General features: G+C 32.6%; 1 long non-coding RNA gene across 1 annotated transcript; it reads right to left on the bottom strand.

The window, feature by feature from the left end:
* Positions 1–510: 510 nt before the first annotated feature.
* LOC141640629 (uncharacterized) lies at positions 511–5,333 on the bottom strand. The gene is made up of 3 exons (XR_012543089.1): positions 5,227–5,333; positions 2,426–2,495; positions 511–834 (listed from the first exon to the last, which is right to left on the bottom strand). It is a non-coding gene; the product is annotated as an uncharacterized LOC141640629 (long non-coding RNA).
* Between the last annotated feature and the right edge of the window lie 791 nt (positions 5,334–6,124).

The following is a 6,124-nucleotide window of genomic DNA, read 5'->3' as shown; positions in this document are numbered from 1 at the left end:
TAACCCCTTTTGTAAAAACCTAGATCCCCTTTCACTCTAGATTAAAGGCTTAGCTACTCATACTAAAGGAAAGAACAACAATAGCAATAATAAGAAACATGATGAGCAACAATAAAAGATGAATAACGATTGAATAATAATTATTGAAGAAAGATTAGAAACAATACCGTAATAATAATGAAGAACAAGCTTAGTTCCGGAAGTAAGAACAATAAACTAAACTAAACTAAACTAAGAGTTTTAGAGAGTTTTCTAGGGTAGCTATGCGTAACTATGTAAAATAAAGCGTCCATAAATTTAGGGTACGAATAGGGTATCATTATATCTATAAAAGAGGAATGATAAAAGGCTGAGGTGGCACCACCTCCTTTAAGAATTAAGGCAATGAAGCCCTCATATTCAACCTCACAAAATCAATTCTTTTTTAGCCAATCACGTTTGCAATATGGCCACATCAGCACAAAAAAAAAAACAAGGGCAATTAAATCTGACGTTTAATTACCAAAAAAAAAATCAAAAGGTCCAATTACATCTCAGTTCAATTCTGACGTTGAATTACCAAAAAAAAAGGTCCAATTAAATCTCACGTTCAATTACCCTAACCCTTTGTCATTCTCTATGCTATCTCACGTTCAATTACCCTAACCCTTTGTCATTCTCTATGCTACTTGAGAATGACAATGAACAATTAGAATTACAAATTCCCAAGAGACTCAATAAATTTTCCGGAACACAAGCCTATATTACTTTACAATTGCAAATGAAAATAGCCCAATTGTCTTCATACTGTCTTCATTTGCTAAACGTATACATCAGTTTTCATCACTTTCCAACCTGTACACAAAGTATAGATCAGTTTTCACCACTTTTCAATAATTTCAAGCAAATTTCTTCTATTTCTCAAATGGCAATTGCACCCCTTACTATTAGTCAACTCAAATATGGAGTAAGGCTTACGGAAATGAATGTTAGAGTGGTGCACAAGTGGTCAAGGCCGGAATTCATCAACAAAAACAAGAGTGAAGATAAGAAGAAAACCGAAGCCATTGAACCTTTGTTTGTTGATTCAAAGGTATGTCTAATTTTTTTTTCTAAGCAAATATTTCACATCAGATAAATACCCTTTATTATTAACTCCATTTGCAGCCAAATAATTCCCACAAACCCTAATTTATGATCCAATTTACTAATATTTGGCACTTGCAACACACTTGAAATTAGATGAATATATTTATGCAAAAAAAAAAAGTTGGCAGAACGATATTTAGTTCAAGTTTAGAAAAGAACGTAACTTTATATGTTAATTCAAAAATAAACAAATACCCAGATTAGAAAATGAGGAGATCTAATCAAATTAGATGAATATATTAATGCAAAAAAAAAGTTGGAAAATCAGTTGGCAGAACGATATTTAAAGTTAATTAAACAGTTTTATGTGTGATAAATATTTTTTTGGCAGAACGAAGTCATCCAAGCTACTGTTAGGAAACAACTAATTTCCTATTTTAGCTCTAAGCTCTCTGTGGGTGAAGTTTACACCATCCGTAACTTAACCGTAGACAACAACACCGGACTAGACAAGGCTACCCCTCATAGTTATCGTTTAAAGTTTGAGTTTTCAAGTAAAGTTCAAGCCACAACTGATTCATCTATTCCGATGCATGGGTTTCGTTTTGCTGATTTTAAGGATGTTATTGATGGTAGAGTTCCCGGTACCCATTACATAGGTATGACTCTTTCACATATCTAATGTTTCGTCACTGGTTAAATTTTTCTTGCAATTTCTTTTACTTAGAATTTTTTAAAATGTTCCACTTTTATGGCTATAAATGTTATTGGAAAAGTTTATGAGATTGGTCCAATCACTGAAACTACACACAAGCATAAGTGTTGTACCATTAAGCTAGAAGACCTTGAGTAAGTGCAAAGCGATTATCAGTTTGTCACTTCTTTCGCCTTTTTAATTGGCAAAACAAAATAAGGTACAATTTTGGGTTTGATGCAGGGGAAATCAACTATGTTGCACCTTATGGGAACCACACACGGTTGAACTCCCTGCTGCTCTATCTAAGCTACCTAATCCAGACCAGTCTAAAGTTATTGTCATACAATGTGTGCAGGCTAAAAGATTTGAGGATACTATTACTTTGTCACCTTATGATGAATTGTTGTTTAATATAAAAAATTAGTTTAAATATAAACTTATAAAATTATATTTTTAGGTGTTTGGCGTGTCCAGACAACTTTTAACGCAACTGTTTTTCATGTCAACCCCGATATACCTCAAGTGAAAGATTTTGAGCCAAGGTATCAATTTGTTTATACTGTTCTTCTTAGTATCATTTTGCACGCCCTATTTAATTATCAATTTTGAACATTCACAATTAAGCGAGAATAAACATAAAAACAAAATTGCACCACTTACCCCTACTTCTTCAATATATGTAGTCTTTCTACTCCGGCACCAAGTAACTCCTTGCAAATTATTGAATTTCCTAACGACGATGATTACATGTCAAGAGAAAATATGAGGAGTATTAGTGACCTAAAAGAGAATGAAAAGGTGATTATTCTTTGCTAAAATGCCTTTTGCTTGGCTACGTCAAAACAATTACAAATACTAAAGCAACTATTAATGCAGGTGGGTTATTTCTAAACATATGGAAAAATTGTTAACCTTGATTGCACGAACGGATGGTACTATGATAGTTGTAAGCTATGCTGGTCTAAGTGCATCAAAAGTAACAAAGGAAAATGGGTTTGTACACGTGAACAGTGTGATGGTTACATAAACCGTGTTACGACAAGTATTCCTAGGTAAAATTATTACACTTTATGCATTTTTTCCAATTGTGCCATATAATTTCATTAACCTTCTTTCCTACAGGTACCAAGTAAAGTTCGAGGTTACAGACCCGTCGGATGATTGCGTCCACTTTGTGGTTTTTGAAACTCAGATCAATCAATTCATCACTCCAACCCGGAGATGCTTGCAAAAATTGAAGAGGTTTTATAATATCTAAAGTTTACCTTTTACAATCAATTTTAAGGAAAATTCCCCCAATATTCAATCATGGTTAAAAATTACCGCCTTTAATATTCTATTTTATGTGTCATTTTTTTTGTCATAGCTTGATGGTGATAAAGAAGATATACCTCGCGAATTGGATGCGTTCATTGACAAGTCATTTCTTTTCAAGGTCTATGTACATGAAAAGTTTAACGTGAGTCAAGGCTCAACTTCATAAACGGTCTCCACTTTGTCTGACGACATAGACCTTGCTAACAAATGGCTTTCCAAGTACACTGAAATGTTCAAGGTCGGTTACAATTTTCTTTGTTTTCATACTTCCCTCTTAATGTGAGAATTAAACATATCTTCTTCTTGAGAATATTGTAACCGACCTTTCCTTTTCCAATTACAGGAGGAGTTTCGTTGTTTTAAATCGAGGACTAAGCCTTTGCTTATAAAGGAAAGTTCGAAGGCCTTAATTGACATCATTAACGCTGAGGTAAATAATCTGGGTAAAACAATAACTTTACCCAAATCGTGCCCCAAAAATAGTTTCTTATACTAACAACTTTTAAAACTTTAAAATTTAGGAAGAAGAAAAGTCTCAGACGAACAGCAGCAAAATCACTCCTCTCAAAAGGTCCCGCCCAACCGACGACTATTAGTCTGCTGATGGTGATGTTAGCTCCGCAACAAAGAATAACGTCATTGTTAAGAAAGAAAAGTGATCCATCTCCATTTTAGAATTGGGATTGGCATGAAGTATTTTGGAATGTTTGTCTTTGGAGTAGAAGTTTCTATTTTAATTCCTTAATGCATCGTTCATCTTTTGGAATGTAACCTAAACAAGATATTTTTGTTGTTTTTATCTTTGACGAAATGTTTTTTTTATTTCTCAATCTTCAGCTTTTAATTATTTTCTATGAAATGCAACCTACTACAACCTAAATTTGATTTTTCATGTCGGTTTAAACATGTTAGGCGACATAAAAAAACATACGAGCAAAAAATAAAATAAAAATAAAAATAAAAAAAAGGAAAAAGGAAAAAAAGGATTTTAGGTTTAATTTAGAATTTAATGAGGAAAATTGTGTTGGGTTGAGTTACCTGAAAATAAAATATGAAAAAGCTTAGTTAATTGATGACTTGAAAGCGAGCAGTGTAGATATAGTTTTGGTCAACATTATCGAAACTATGGTCAAACCAGGAAAAAAAAAATATGGCCACAGCAGGAAAAAAAAAAGGTCAAAAAAAAGGCGAAAAAATTCAATGCAACGTGACATTTGGGAAATTAAAAAAGGATAAGAAAAAATTCCATTCAACCGTGTCAAAAAACGTGTGCTTAATAATTTCATAACCAACCTCATTAATTAAACCCTTTGTCATTCTCAAGGTTACTCGAGAATGAGCCTCTTAGAACCTTCTAAAGCAGTCCCTTAGAATTCTAAAAAATCAACTACCTATACACATAATATTCAAAAAAATATGGCTACAGCAGCAGCAAAAAGAAAAAAATTAAAAAAATAAATAAATTCAAAGTGCACTGCAATTATAGCAAAACCTAATTAATCTAACCCTTTGTCATTCTCAACGTTACTCGAGAATGACAATTCACAGGAATGATATATATTTCTTAGCTGTTCCTTAATTCTCTTCCTCAACTTCAACTACCTATACATATAATACTCACACCATTCACTGTGACAGTCTTTGAATAAGAAAAGATAAACAATTCTACTTCTACTTTTCACCGATGTCTGGATCAAGTTCTGAACAACCACCAAGAAAGAGGAGTAGAAGAAAAAACAAAGAGGATGGAAAAGATTAGTTTTTGTTTTAACTGCAGATTTTTTTTACAACCACCCTTTACAATAATTTTCCTCTTTCACGCTTCTTTCTAGAAAACTCGGAATTTTCAAGAGCAACTCCTCAAACAATCCTTATACGTTCTTTAAACACCCCAAAATTAGGTATGTTATTTCATCTCAGATAAGAAGAAGGATGCCATTGAACTTCTATTTGTTGATTCAAATGTATGTCTATTTTTTTCCTTTTTATCTTTTATTATATATTGCAAATCAGAATTTGATTGTTAAAGGTAATGCAAGACTCAGTAGCAAATAACAAAAATGGAAAACCCAAAAACATAGCAATAGAAATTTTCTAGCAGAAATGAAAAATAGCAAAGAAGAAAAAGAATGGTTGAAACTCACAATCTCGCATTTGATTAAGGCCGCCGTTAGTATGAACAAGTAGATACCCCCTGGAGTCTGCTGGTGCTGCATATATACATCACATAACATAATAACATTAGTATTTCAAAGTTTCTGATAACTAAAATTAAGCAAAGGAAAGATTGATCTCTTAAGAGTATATGAATCATTAGGACTGATACAAGGCACGAAATCACGATGATTTGGAGGCATCTTCCATAATGATTTACTGGCACCAACCGTCAATTCTTACCAACCATTCTAATATAAAATTCAAATAATAGATCGAGCTGTGAGCCACAAATCGCTTACTAAAAGGACATGATTTATGTATGGAAACCCCACGCTCAATTTAACCCATGCAAATTAGATTAATATTAAGCTAAATGCAGTAACAATTTTTGTAATTGTTTTCTACACAAGTTTATTACCATGTTATTAGGGACTCCTACTTTACCTCTACAAGACTTGACAAACCAACAAATGCCAACACATGCTTCAAGTCAAACAAATAAGGGTAAAGCACCACTCTACCAGTCTCAATCTCAATCTCAATTTGGTACCTCTCTCAGTGTACGGTTTTACAAATATAAAACATGCATAAATTAATATTTCTAATACTTCCCATAGCTTTAATTATGTTACTACATATTTTATATTATTTTTGTTCTATATACGGTTTTTTAGTACTCTTAAATTCTTAAGTTGCTTTTACACTCTCAAATTGTTAAGTCAATAATATCTGAAAGTACCTTTAATTGACAATCTTTTAGGTAATCCATTTTTTCCGCTTAGTGGAATAACAACAAACTGTCATATTCAAAGTTACTCAACTACACAATCAAGGAAGGGTAAAGCAGCTCTTTACCAATCTAATTCAGGTATTTGTATCAATCTT

Source organism: Silene latifolia, unplaced genomic scaffold (genome assembly GCF_048544455.1).
Source record: "Silene latifolia isolate original U9 population unplaced genomic scaffold, ASM4854445v1 scaffold_95, whole genome shotgun sequence".
In the NCBI taxonomy this organism is placed as follows: Eukaryota; Viridiplantae; Streptophyta; class Magnoliopsida; order Caryophyllales; family Caryophyllaceae; genus Silene; species Silene latifolia.
This window is presented reverse-complemented; position numbering and strand designations above follow the sequence as displayed.